This window comes from Macaca mulatta, chromosome 6, assembly GCF_049350105.2.
Source record: "Macaca mulatta isolate MMU2019108-1 chromosome 6, T2T-MMU8v2.0, whole genome shotgun sequence".
Taxonomy (NCBI): Eukaryota; Metazoa; Chordata; class Mammalia; order Primates; family Cercopithecidae; genus Macaca; species Macaca mulatta.
In genome coordinates this window covers 65,149,791-65,164,509 of record NC_133411.1, presented here as the reverse complement: position 1 = coordinate 65,164,509, position 14,719 = coordinate 65,149,791, and the positions used below count along the sequence as shown (strand labels likewise).

The window sequence follows — 14,719 nt, the reverse complement described above, 5'->3', positions numbered from 1 at the left end:
TGCAAGTTGTCCCCTTCTAACCCAATTCCTCTGCTTTCTTCATAATAGAATCCCTTGTATTTCACTAGTGCTTAATGTCCAAAATAGAGACCACATTACTAGCCTTCCCTGAAAGTGGGATGTCTATGTGTAAGTTTTAGCCAATGCTATAAAAGCAAAGGTACTTCTTGCAACTTCTAGGAAGTGTCCTTGTAAGAATAGAATATGGCTGGGCGTGGTGGCTCACACCTATAATCCCAGCACTTTGGGAAGCGAAGACAGGCAGATTGCTTGAGCTCAGGAGTTCGAGACCAGCCTGGGCAACATGTCAAAACCTATCAATACTAAAAATACGAAAATTAGCTAGGCATGGTGGCACATGCCTGTAGTCGCAGCTACTCAGGAGGCTGAGGTGAGAGGTCACCTGAGCCCAGGAGAGGTCAAGACTGCTGTGAGTCGTGATTATGGCACGAGACTCCAGCCTGGGTAACAGAGCAAGGCCGTGTCTCAAAAAATGAAATGTATCTTTCTTTCCTCCTTGCTAGAATGTAGACATGATGGCTGGAGCTCAAGCAACCACCTTGGGCTATGAGGTAGAGAAGCCACAAGATGAAAAAGGTGGCTCCTGACAATGTCATGAACAGGATACTTTCCTCTGAACTTCTTAAATTTCTATTTTGTTTATGCCATATTATTTGGGGTTTGCCTTCATTCTCAGCTGAACCAATCCCTAACTGATATGCATCCCTTTTATACCATAACATGGGTCAGGCAACATCAGCTGCGTGATACTTGTGTCCTCAAAAAGACTGAGCATCTTGACCAAAAGAAAGAGTTCCATCATTCCGGGAGATTTAGTATAATTCTAGGTGACTATGTCTCCCACAAAGTAGTAAATGAAAAGGCACGCAGGAAAGGGGTAAGGAGCAGATTTTAAAGATCTGGCTAGGTGCAGTGGCTCACGCTGGTAATCCCAGCACTTTGGGAGGCCCAGGCGGGTGGATCACCTGAGGTCAGGAGTTCAAGACCAGCCTGGGTAACATGGTGAAACACCATCTCTACTAAAAATACAAAAAATTAGCTGGGCGTGGTGATGCATGCCTGTAATCCCAGCTACTGGGGAGGCTGAGACAGGAAAACCACTTGAACCTGGGATGCAGAGGTTGCAGTGAGCCGAGATTGTGCCATTGCACTCCAGCATGGGCAACAAGAGTGAAACTCTGTCTCAAAAAAGAAAAAAATCTACCCTATTCTTCTACATAGTACATAGGGCTATGTTTAGCCTTTCTGTTGCCATAGATACTCCAGAAAGAACTTCATTAACCCTCCTGAAGCTCTTACCAAGATTTCTTTCTGCTTGCAGCTGGGAATTCTAACCTATTTTCTCTTATTGCAATTCAGACAAGTCTTTCTTCATCATCTTCAAGTGGAAAAAGAAGTACAGGAATTGTCTGCTACAAACAGCATTTCAATATAAAATCCTCTGTTCATCCATTACACAAACTCTTATTTCAGGTCATACTATGTGCAAGTCACTGTGGTAGGCTTGGAGTAGAGTGACATCTTTCTGAAAGCTGTTTTTGATTACTGTTTTTGTCTCTAAAAGCCAAAGCCCTGACTCCAGGCAACAGGCCAATTATTCCAAAGCCAGAGTTTGGACCTTGATCTTAAAAACATTACTCAGGGATTAGACCCTTCTGTAAATCAGAAAAATGTGATTGTTGAGTTTAGGGTTTGGGGATACATAATTACCTCTCTTCTGTTGCCCCTCAAACTCCTACATGACACTCTTATAAATTACCCTTCTTCAATAATTCAGGATAAATTATCCAAATGGATCTATTCATATTCTCTCTCTCTCCCTCACCCCCCACCCCTCTCTCTCACCTCCCAAGATAAGGATACACAATAAAGAACTTAGTGCATTTCCTGGCTCATTGTAGCTCTTCAATAAATTGTACGCTAATCTGACTTCCTTCGGTTTTATGCTTTATATTCTGTATTCTCTCTTGCACCTTACCATTTAACAAATATTTTTAAGAGTAGGAATTATTACTCTTTTGTTACTTTTTGTTATTTTTTGTTACTTTTTCTATTTGATTTCCTAACATTACTGCAAATCACCAATTATACATATTGATCTTCAGGAGGTTTGTCCAGAAAGCACCATAATTCAAAATACGAGGCAATCCTTGTATGATGAACATTTATCATTGCCATATGTTCCTATGGTTACATCTGAATGTGGACGCGCCTCTTCTGAAACCGTTGCAAGAAATCACTTCAGCTAAGTCAGACCATGAAACCATGAATATCTGTACCAGAAGCAACTGGAAGGCTGGCCAGCTTCTCCAGGGCTGTGGTTTGGGTTAAAAGGGAGAAATCCAACTGACACCTTGTTAATGGGGTGTGAAACTGGGATGCTTGTGCTAACCAGGAGTCAACCTCCTTCCCAGACCCAAGCAAATGGAGCTGCCTTTTACACAGCTTGCCTCACCAATTCCCTGGCAGCTAATGAAATATTTTTATTTAAAAGGGCTTTTGCCGAGCCAATAGATGTGGTTGCTGTCAAGCATCCACAGGATAATAGGAAATAGCAGTAACTAAGTGGGGCACCCTGCGTTCAGCGAATCCAAAATTATTCCCCAGGGCCAGGCCCACCTCCTGCTTTCTGGGTGGACTGCCTTGGAGTAGACCAGCTCTTACACCTGAAACTTGACCCCCCTACTTTACAGCCTGGGACAGCTAGGCACATAAGCTAGTAACACAAGAAGTCTCCATTAAAATCCTGAAGGTAGAATTTCAGTGCATGTCCCCATAACCTGAAAGGAACAACTGGGGTGATTTTCTGAAGGCAACCCTTAGTATAAACAATTTAGACACACTTGACAGCATGTTCACTTATGAGAAATTCTCTTACTCGTTTCCTTTTTACAGTTCTGAAGTTATATGCACAAAAAGAAACAGAGCTTTTTCCATTCATCTGGTTTGATGTATTAGTTTTTTCTTATTCATTCTCACAACATCCTGTTGGGCCTACGCTGCTAAGAAAGTCTCTTACATATTTGGGGTGTGTGGGGAGGGGGCAGGACACTGGAAAGGGAGGATGTAGAGAAGCTTGTGATGAATTTTAACAGGAAACGTCTTTAACAAATGAAACCTCTCTTCCCTTGCCTAGTTCTGAAATGCCTCTGGCTTGAAAATTCCCCATATGCTCGTTATTTATGTACACCACGCAAACTCTAAACAAAGAACTCCATTCTTGATCCCCCCCACACAGCCTGGAGCAGCTAGGAAATTTTCCACCAGAGAGATATAGGGGGATCCGGAGCAGAAGCACACCAAGGGTCAATGTACGAGCCGTTACTGGCAAAAGTCAAATATAAGGCTGAGGGACAATGTGGAGTAGATCCACCTGCCACGGAAAAGTTTGTTTATTTCCAGTAAGTCCAAACCTTCAAGTTGGTGCCTGTATTAGTTTGCTATGGCTGCTATAACAAAGTACCACAGAGTGGTGGGTTAAAATAGCAGGCATTCCCTGTTTCATAGTTCTGGAGTTCTGGAGGTTAGAATGCGGTGAGGAAGAATGTGTTCTCTCTCCTAGCTTCTGGTGGTGTGTTGGCAATCCTCAGTATCTCTTGGCTTGTAGAAGCATTGCCCTCAACTCTGCCTTCATCTGAACATGGCATTCTCCCTGGGTGCATGTGTCTGCATCCAAATTTCACCTCCCCCTATCTCCCTTTTTTTTTTTTTTTTTTTTTTTTGAGACAGAGTCTTGCTCTGTCGCCCAGGCTGCAGTAGCGCAATCTCGGTTCACTGCAAGCTCCACCTCCCAGGTTCGTGCCATTCTCCTGCCTCAGCCTCCTGAGTAGCTGGGACTACAGGCACCCACCACCACGCCCGGCTAATTTTTTTTGTATTTTTAGTAGAGATGGGGTTTCACCATCTTAGCCAGGATGGTCTCGATCTCCTGACCTCGTGATCTGCCCACCTCAGCCTCCCATAGTGCTGGGATTACAGACGTGAGTCACCACACCCGGCCCAAATTCCCCCTTTTTTTAAGGATACCAGTCACGGCAGATGAGGGCCCACCTTAACTAATAACATCTGCAAAAATCCTATTTCCAAATAAGGTTACATTCACTGCTGCTAAGGGTTAGGACTTCAACACATAAATTGTAGGGGACACAACTCAACCTATAACAGTGTCCAACATGAAACATCCTGACAACAAAGCTGACAGCCCTGCCTGGGGCAGCCAGTGGGAGGATCACAGATAGGTCTTTCCAAAAAAAAAAATGGCCAGGCATGGTGGCTCACGCCTGTAATCCCAGCACTTTGGGAAGCCAAGGCAGGCGGATCACCTGAGGTCAGGAGTTCAAGACCAGTCTGGCCAACATGGTGAAACCCCGTCTCTACTAAAAATGCAAAAATTAGTCGGGCGTGGTGATACATGCCTGTAGTTCCAGCTACTTGGGAGGCTGAGGCAGGAGAATTGCTTGAAACCAAGAGGCAGAGTTTGCTATGAGCCGAGATGGTGCCACTTCACTCCAGCCTGCTGGGCGACAGAGCTAGACTCCATCTCAAAAAATGAACGTTAAAAAAAAGTGGTCATCCTGGGCTTCAAAGGGCAGTTTTCTGAGCCACAGAAATTCTCAAAGAAGAGCTAACACCTGAAAGATTCTCTTTGAGAATGAGGAATGAGACCATTCAAGACAGAGTGGTCCTGCCTGCGCCCTCTGGTTCTTCATTTTCCTGCTTTTCTTTCAGCAAACAGCTGGGCAAAAATCTCACTAAATCTGATGAGAGCAGTGTGACCGCTCAGCCTTTGCTTCCCCTACTCAGAACCGACCTTTTCTGTTGCTTCCCCTTAGACATTAATGGAAGGAGAGAAGTAAGAGATGGGGCATTAATCACCAGCCTTCAACCTCCAGTCTTTTTTTTTTTTTTTTTTTTTTTTGAGACGGAGTCTCGCTCTGTCACCCAGGCTGGAGTGCAGTGGCCGGATCTCAGCTCACTGCAAGCTCTGCCTCCCGGGTTCACGCCATTCTCCTGCCTCAGCCTCCCGAGTAGCTGGGACTACAGGCGCCTGCCACCTCGCCCGGCTAAGTTTTTGTATTTTTAGTAGAGATGGGGTTTCACTGTGTTAGCCAGGATGGTCTCGATCTCATGACCTCGTGATCCGCCCGTCTCGGCCTCCCAAAGTGCTGGGATTACAGGCTTGAGCCACCGCACCCGGCCCAACCTCCAGTCTTAATTCAACTTTGTTCCCCCTTGAAATATTTCCTTCCTGTTTCCCTTCTGCCTCTCTCTCTTCCACCCCAAAAACCAAGAATACCATCTATGGGAAATTTTAAGGAAAACAGTAGAGTGAAAAAGTGAAACTTCTGCAGTCAGCAACGTGTTTGACGTTCTCGAGTCCTCTCTCTCTCCTGGATTCCAAAGCCCATGAGCCCCTGCTTGTGGTGGCCAGTACGGGCATTCTTTAATTCTGATTTTGATTGAACTTTGTCAGGCCTCAAGGGAGTAGGCAAGAACTGCTGTGTAGAATTGTTTTCCAATCATTTGTTTGTGTGTTGGTCGTGTATTATTTGCTCCCTTCAAAGTATCTGTGCCATCCCTCTGCCACACAGTGGAAAAGGAGGCTCCAGGGAGAGCAGGTGGATGAGCCACTGCCAGGGCTGAGACAGAGGTGCTGGTCTTTTCCCTCCTTGGCCATGCCCAAGTCAACTTTCATCACTGAATGGGGCTGTTGGGTTGGTCTCTCCCATCATTACTGCCCCTAAGGACAGTCCTGGCCTGCAGCTTATACCTGCTCCCGATTCTGTCCCTCCTGTGCCATTTTAACCACACCCTAGGTCCAGACTGTCACCTCCTGACTGAATTGCTGTTATCACCTCCGTGTCCGAGGGAGTGCAGGGCTTGTTCTCTGACGTCCCAGCCCCCTGCTCCCGTAAAACTTCTATTTTACTCAACTTACAGTTAGCACCTACCCAACGGATAAGAAATTAGATGATCAGTCAGTGCCGAGCTTATGAAAACCAGTCGACACTTTTTCCAGGCCGCCGTATACCCTCAGCATCTACAGGCCCTGGGAGGGTGGAATGCTTTGCAATAGCAGTTAAAAATCAGCCCCAGGGGCACTGAGGGCTGTTTGGTAAATTCGTGTTCGTTTTTAGGATACCTGTTCCCTGTTACAATTTAGCTCCAGACTCCAAAGTCTGTTTAGTTGCAGTCTAATGTGTGAATTTAGAGATACCAGTTTAAGATAGTAGGTGTTATTTTTATTTATTTACCAAATATAGTATTCACCATTCACCTAAACTATTCCATGTGCTTTACAAATATTAAATCACTTAAGTCAGCACAACTATATGAGATAGGTACAAGCATTGTGATTCTTGTTTTAAAGGTGAGGAACAAGACACACAAAAAGGTTTAGTAGCTTGCCTAAAGGCACTCAGCTAGTAACCAGCAGAGCTGGGATTCAAACATTGCTAGTCTAATCCAGAGTCTGAACTGCTAACCACTGCACTGAGGACCGATGGTAACTATACTATGTCAATGGAGCAAAAAACGAGAGGAAATTAAGTTGCCGCTGGAAGGGGAACCACCTGTATGAAAACTCACTTGTTTCTCTGTGAGGTATTTACTGCACTTAAACACAACCTTTCTCTAGCTCAACTGGGCTGGCCAGAGATTAGACAAAACAGTAAATTTTGGCACGGAAGGATAGTTATGGTTATCAAAAAGGGATGCATCCACTCGATTGGTGGTACTTGAGAGAGTACTGGATCTCCGAGTGCTGCTGGGCTAGACTATATTTCCTCTTACTGCTAAGAACGTTCATTCTTTCCCTGGTCTTCTGTATGGGAATTCTAACATGGCAAACACAAAAAAAAAAGAAAAGAAAAGAAAAGAAAGCTTGTACAAATTTTATTAAAGGGTATTATTTTAACTCTGGAAAGAAAAACAATATCCAAATCTTCCACATTTTATTCTTTAATTTTTAATTATTTTATTGTATATATTTATGGAGTACAATGTTTTCCACTCATTTGTTGGTGTTTGTTGTGTATTATTTGCTCCCTTCAAAGTATCTGTGCCATCCCTCTGCTATACAGTGGAAAAGGAGGCAATGTGATGTTTTGATCTATGCATATGTTATAGAAGGATTAAATCTAACTGGTTAACATATGCATTGCCTCACTAATTTACCATGTTTTTGTGATGAGAACATTAAAACTCTATTTTAGCAATTTTGGAATATGCAATACATTATTGGCTGGGTGTGGTGGCTCATGTCTGTAATCCCAGCACTTTGGGAGGCCAAGGTGGGACAATCACTTGAGTCCAGGAGTTCAAGACCAGCCTGGACAACATAGTGTTGTCCCCGACTTTACAAAAAAAAAAATTAAAGAATAAAATAAGCCGGGCGCGGTGGCTCAAGCCTGTAATCCCAGCACTTTGGGAGGCCGAGACGGGCGAATCACGAGTTCAGGAGATCGAGACCATCCTGGCTAACACGGTGAAACCCCGTCTCTACTAAAATACAAAAAAAAAATTAGCCGGGCGAGGTGGCGGGCGCCTGTACTCCCAGCTACTCGGGAGGCTGAGGCAGGAGAATGGCGTGAACCCGGGAGGCGGGGCTTGCAGTGAGCTGAGATCCGGCCACTGCACTCCAGCCTGGGCAACAGAGCCAGACTCGGTCTCAAAAAAAAAAAAAAAAAAAAAAAAAAGAATAAAATAAAATAAATACAAAGGGCTGACTCTGTACACGTGAGTTGCAGCATGGCAGCCCACCACTCCAGCCCACTCAAGCCGCAGAATAAAGCTCATAAAAGTGGGTGGCATCAGGGTTGGGGATCTGCACAGCAGGATGGCAAGGGCTGTCTAGCACTGAACACCCTAAGCAAGAAGGTGAGAAAATAACTCAGCAGAGTAGACCAGAGGCATCCTGCCAGCCAGCTCCAAAAGCAGAAGAAGGAGGCGGTTCTGGCAGAGAAGAGACAGCTGGGAAGCAAGGATGGCCCTCCTCATTAGCACTAGCTGTCCAGGGATTATCTGGTCTCCCACTGAAGAAACAAATAGATGCCAGAAAGAAGCTAAGTAAAGCAGTGGAGAAGCACTTTCTGGATGACAAACTCCTCTCGTTAGACACTCAACAGGAGACAGGGATGCTGGTTAGGCAGTTGGCTAACCAGAAGCAACGGCATCTTGCTTTTTGAGATCAGCAGGCCTACCTATTTGACCATACTGCTGATTTTGTTTCTAGTGAAGAGAATAACTTGGTGGGCACCTTGGAAATTTCAGGCTATGTTTGTGGGCAGACTCTGAATGTAAATAGGTTGCTGCATATCACTGGACGTGGTGATTTCCAGATGAAACACATAGATGCCCCCATGGACTCTTTCCCTTTAAATCCTAGAGTAATTAAATCCCAAAAGGACCCAGACATGGCAATAGAGATTTGTGCCATGGATACTGTCGATGATATGGAAGAAGACCTTAAAGTCCTAATGAAGGCAGACCCTGCTAGACAGGAATCCTGACAAACAGGTTATCCCAGATCCAAGGCAGGGGGAGTAAACCTGGCCCAATGAGGAGGAGTTGAGTGAGACAAAGGATTTCTTGAAGGGAGTTTCTAAAGTGGTAAAGAATATGATGATATAGAACATGAGGATTTTGTGGAGGAGGAATCTCAGGAAGAAAGTGTGAAGATGAAGAAGAGAAGGAATGTGAAACTATGACTACAAGGGAGTCTGTGCATGATGATCTCTATGATGAGAAAGTGGATGAAGAAGCTGAGGCAAAAACGTTGGAGAAATGTAAACAAGAAAGACTGGAAGAGATGTTTCCAGATAAAGTGGACACCTCCCCTTATGCGGCTGCCAGAATTCAATTTCAGAAATACAAAGGCCTCAAGAGCTTCCGGACATCTCCATGGGAACCTAAGGAAAAATCTTCCTCAAGATTATGCTTGAATATTTCAGTTGCAGAACTTTACTACTAGTAGGAAAAGCATCTTTAAAGAGATTGAAGAAAAAGAGGTTGAAGGAGCTGATTTTGGCTGGTATGTCACACTTCATGTCTTTGAAGTCCTTGTCTCAGGGGTTGAGTGCTTCAGGCAAGGAGCACCCTTGACTGCATTTTCTTCACTACCTCATGAACAGAAGATGTCAGTATTGAATATGGTGGTGAGGCATGACCCTGGCAGCCCTGACTCTGTGAAAGCTAAGGAGGAGCTCATATTCCACTGTCGATCCAGGCACTGCCAAGCCTCACCTTTATTCTCTCAGCACGCTGCAGCAGACAAACCTAAATTTCAGAGATTCCTGACTGCTGACATGGCCCTGGCGGTGACGGTATATCTGCCAATCACTTTTCCTCATTCATCTTTGCTGCTTTTCAAGCAGGAAAACAATGGAATGCACAATCTCATTGCTACAGGCCATCTTTTGTTGGTGGATCCAAACAGAATGGTCATTAAGAGAGTTGTCCTGAGTGGTCATCCTTTCAAAATTTGTACTAAGATGGCAGTGGTATGTTCTTCAATAGAAAGGATGTGCAGTGTTTTAAACCGGTGAAATTGAGAACAAAGTGGGGCCGCAGAGGACACATCCAGGAGCCTTTAGGTACCCATGGCCACATGAAGTGCAGCTTTGATGGGAAGCTAAAATCTCAGAACGCAGAACTGATGAACCTCTACAAATGAGTTTTCACCAAATGGACTTATGATCCAAGTGTACCAGAACCAGCATCTTGAGTGAAAAGTGAGATTTCTTCAACAGTACCTCAGGTGGGCATGGAGTAATGGATTTAAAGAGATTCTGTCTTACTGGTGCCAGTCAGCACTCCAGGGATAGGAGTCACAAGTTGTGACTGGGCAAAGTTGATTTTCTGCGTCAGCCTGTCAGTCTGCTGTGCCATTTTGTGAGACATTTTTTTTTGGCCTTAACAAAATGTCTCAGCTAAGTATGGAAGTTTTTCTACTACTTAATCCAAAAAGCTATTAAATCTTACTGAAATAAAAATAAATGCATAAACACAATGTATTATTAATAACTGTGCTCACCGTGTTGTACAATAGATCACTAAAGGATATTCCCCCAGTGTCGTTGAAACTTTGTACCCTTTGACCACATTTCCTTTTCAACTTAGTCACTGACTTGCTGATGTTTGGCTTTGACAGCAATGTGTTTCCAGAATGCGTTTCCATTCCTGCCTCAGAGCAGGGAGGGCAGTGAGGCTTGCTTCTTTTGCTTTTAAGTTGATTCTTTCCTCTGAGGGAGGGAGCCCGTCATCCTTACGTTCCTCATCTGCTGGGATAGCACTGCAAAGTCACCCTCACCATTTGGCAAATCCAGATTCTGTCAGATGTGCCCACGCGTTTGTTGTTTCTCAACAAATGGAAGAACTACGGTGATTACTGCTGCTCAGTAAATTAAACTTAACAACCTAGTTTATTCCAGCAGGTTCCCGGTAAACAGCGCTGCAGCTGAAAAGGCTTATCCTGTTTATGTTAACATGAAATATCCCGGGTTGAAGCTCCCAGAGCAGGGCAGAGGCTGCACTCCCTGAATGTGAGCTGTTTGAAGGGCTTTCTGTTTTGACAAATGGTGTTTAGATAAGAAAGCCACTGTTGATGTGATGTTTTGTATCAACTTTGAGCTTTTGACGTAGATGGAGGTTGTTCTATTTCAATATATGCCAGGCCTTCTTAAAGAGGCAAATCATCGCTCTGTGTAATGGTTGGAAGTCCCCCATTGGCAAACCCTCCATACGCGGCATGACCTTCTTGAGTTGCTGTTTCCGCATCAGGTTTCTCAAGCTCAGCACTATCACCACAGGACTGAGTCATGCTTTGTTGTGGGCCGTCCAGTGCATTGCAGGATGCTTAGCAGCAACCTGACCTCTACCCATTAAATGCCAGTAGCACCCTCCCACAAGTCCTGACAATCAAAACTGCCTACAGACATTGCCAAATGTCCTCTGGGGAGGGGAGAAAACCACCCTCCACCCACTCACCTGCATTGAGAACTACTACTCAAAGTTAAAAACAACATTCTTTTTATGAAGGCCAGGAAGGACAGGACAGTTTGTAGAACATTCAGGTACTCTCAAAGCATCCTCAGATTGGTCTCTTCTTTCATCCATGTCCACAGGGAATCTGACATTGAAACTAGAAAACACAAATATTTAAAAGACATTACCAGAGTCTCACTAAAAATACAAAAAGTTAGCCGGGCACGGTGGCAGGCGCCTTTAGTCCCAGCTATTCAGGAGGCTGAGGCAGGAGAATGGCATGAACCCGGGAGGTGGAGCTTGTAGTGAGCAGAGATCGTGCCACTGCACTCCAGCCTGGGCAACAGAGCAAGACTCTGTCTCAAAAAAAAAAAAAAGACATTACCAGAAAAATTAAAATCATCCAGTGAGTATTCAGTATAAGTGTTCTTTATGTGCCCCCAACGTGGTCTCCTGCCTAGATTCTTTAAAAGCTTTCTGTCCCATCAGCCTTAAAAAGGAGGGAGGCCGGGCGCGGTGGCTCAAGCCTGTAATCCCAGCACTTTGGGAGGCCGAGACGGGCGGATCACGAGGTCAGGAGATCGAGACCATCGTAGCTAACATGGTGAAACCCCGTCTCTACTAAAAAATACAGAAAACTAGCCGGGCGCGGTGGCGGGCGCCTGTAGTCCCAACTACTCGGGAGGCTGAGGCAGGAGAATGGCGTGAACCCGGGAGGCGGAGCTTGCAGTGAGCTGAGATCTGGCCACTGCACTCCAGCGACAGAGCGAGACTCCGTCTCAAAAAAAAAAAAAAGGAGGGAGGCCAGTCATGGTGGCTCACGTCTATAATCCCAACACTTTGGGAAGCCAAGGCAGGAGGATCACTTGATCCCAGGAGTTCGAGACCGGCCTGGTCAATATAGTGAGACCTTGTCACTACAAAAAATTAAAAAATTAGTCAAGCATGGTGGCACACATCTGTAGTCCCAGCTACTCAGGCGACTGAGTTGGGAGGATGGCTTGAGCCTGAGAGATGGAGGTTGCATGAGCTGTGATCATGCCACTGCATTCCAGCCGGGAAAAAAGCAAGGCCCTGTCTGGAAATAAATAAATAGTAAAGAAATCATGTCACATGCTACAATATAGATGAACCTTGAAGACATTATTCTAAGTAAAATAAGCCAGGCAGAAAATGACAAATACTGTGTGATTCCACTTACATAAGGTCCCTAGAGTATTCAAATTCAGAGACACAAGAATAGAAGGGTGGTTCCCAGGAGCTGAGGGAAGAGGGATGTGGGGAGTTGTTGTTCAATGGACACAGAGTTCCAGTTTCGCAAGATGAAAAGAGTTCTAGAGATTGGTTGCATGACAATACGAATGTAACGAACACTACTGAACTATACATTCAGAAATGGTTAAGATGGTAAATTTTACCTTATGTGTTTTTACCACAATAAAAAAAAACTGATAATAATAAAGAAAAATAGCACCAGCCTGGTGCCTTGATGACAGGGCAGTGGTTTATGACAGGACATGGAGTGTTCTGTTGATGGTAGGTGGTAGATGGGAAAGTAGAATTAAGAATTAAGCACGGTTTGGAAAAGGTGTCATAATTCAGGAAAGAGATTCTCTCACTAAAACTTTGGTTAAATTTGGATCCTTTGAGCTGATCCTATTCCCAAAAGTCCAAAAGCTACTGTGAAATTCATCGATCATTCTTTGAGACTTTTAGCATTACATATCACACTCATCATTATTTTTACCGGGATCCTAGAGAGGGGTGTGTGTGTGTGTGTGTGTGTGTGTGTGAGAGAGAGAGAGAGAGAGACAGAGAGAGAGACAGAGACAGAGAGACAGAGAGACAGAGAGAAAGAAAGTAGCTGTAGTGCAGTAGCATCAACTTATGATGTCTCACAACCACTTTTTAAGGAAAGGAAGCCAGGATTGGAGAGGGACAACTGCAGCTCAATGAGGATAAATGTGGCCCCCGGCAAACTCCAAAAGCCTCCACAGAGGCCATGCTGAGGAAATGAGGAGAGGGCAGCAGGGATTGGAGGTGGAAAATTGTAGCTCAATGAGGATAAAACAGTGGCCCCCAGCAAACTCTAAAAGCCTCACAGAGGCCATGCTGAGGAAATGAAGAGAGGGCAGCCCCCTGGGCCGCCACCTCCACCCCAACCAGAGCAACTCTACGCCCTGTGCTCTCCATGTGGGCTTCCACCTAACACTCCACTTGAGGAAAGGATTCTGCATCTAAACTTTGAAAACCACTAGATTAGGAACAACTGTACATTCCTTTACCACTTAAACATTCTGTGATCCCAGTAGATCTTGCCTATTATTCATTTGATCATTTTGGCAGCCAATCACCCTCCCCCAAAACAACTGGAGTGCCCAGATATTATCCAGGCATGTCACTAAGAAGTAACAAAAAAAATAATGCAGGCCTTATTCTCAAGAAACTCATGGTGTAATGGGATCCAACTGCATGTAAACCGAATAACGACTGCTCAATATTCTAAGAGAGGGAATTACAAGTGAGACGGAAGCAAAAAAAAAATAGCCTTTATCACAAGAAGAAATTCTAACTAAGTAGAAATGAAATGCAGTGAATCTTATACCTGGGAGGATTCCTGGAGTAGTTCACAAGATGAAGGTCAGAACTGCAGGAGCTGGGACCTGGGAATGAGACCCAGAGACTCGGAAGCATGAGGCTTCCATGACACAGTCACCGCAGGCAAGCCCTCTCCACTTCAGAAAAACATATGCCTGGCTGCCTGCCATCCCAGCTTAGCAGCACCAGTGGGAAGAAAGAGCTTTCTCTCCCAATGCCTCTCCATCCATTCCAGGAAGAACCATTTGGGCTCTGTTTGAGTTCCGTGCCACTGCTGGCAGGGGATGCAACCCATCCATTAGCCAGGCCAGGGTCCTGAGCACACTGCTTATCCCCACACTCATCATTAAAGGGGCTGAAACCAAAAAGAAGGGGGAAGGAAAAGCTACTGAGCAGAACAGTCACCACTACAGGAGGCTCCGAACTACCAGGCAGATGGATCCGCCTAAGTGAAGGGTGGCTGTCCACCTTCCTGTCCAGCCCTGTTGCTGTCTGCTCATATTATACTAGTCCTCTCTTATCTGCAGGGGACACATTCTAAGAATCCCAGTGGATGCCTGAAACCACAAATCATACCAAGCCCTATAAATGCTATGTTTTATTCTATACAGTACATATATAATACACCTATGAGAAAGTTTAATCTATATATTAGGCAGAGTAACAATAATAACATAGAACAATTAAAACACTATGCCAGCATCACTGCTCCTGTGCTTTGGGGTCATTATGAAGTAAAATAAGGGTGACTTGAACACAAGCGCTCTGAAACCGTGGCAGTCGATCTGATAACCGAGATGGCTCCTAGGTGGCTAACTGACAAGGAACAGAGGCAGCGCTGACACACTGCACAAAGGTATGATTCATGTCCCCCGCAGGACTCAGTGGGCACAGTGCCGGACTTCAGCACTCGATTCAGAATTTTAAAACTTATTTGAATTGCTTATCTTGGGAATTATTCCCTTTAATATTTTTAGACTGCTGTTGACCATAGGTTAACTTAAACTGTGAAAAGTGAAACTGCAGATAAGCAAGGACTGCTGTACACCACCTGGGTCACCTGGAACCATTTCTGTGAAAGAGGCATCCAGAGCGGGGAACCACGGGCCCAGATTTC

General features: G+C 44.9%; 1 pseudogene; it reads left to right on the top strand.

The window, feature by feature from the left end:
• LOC100426078 (pre-rRNA-processing protein TSR1 homolog) overlaps positions 1–10,742 on the top strand; it is a 33,169-nt pseudogene extending 22,427 nt beyond the window's left edge.
• Positions 10,743–14,719: the final 3,977 nt, after the last annotated feature.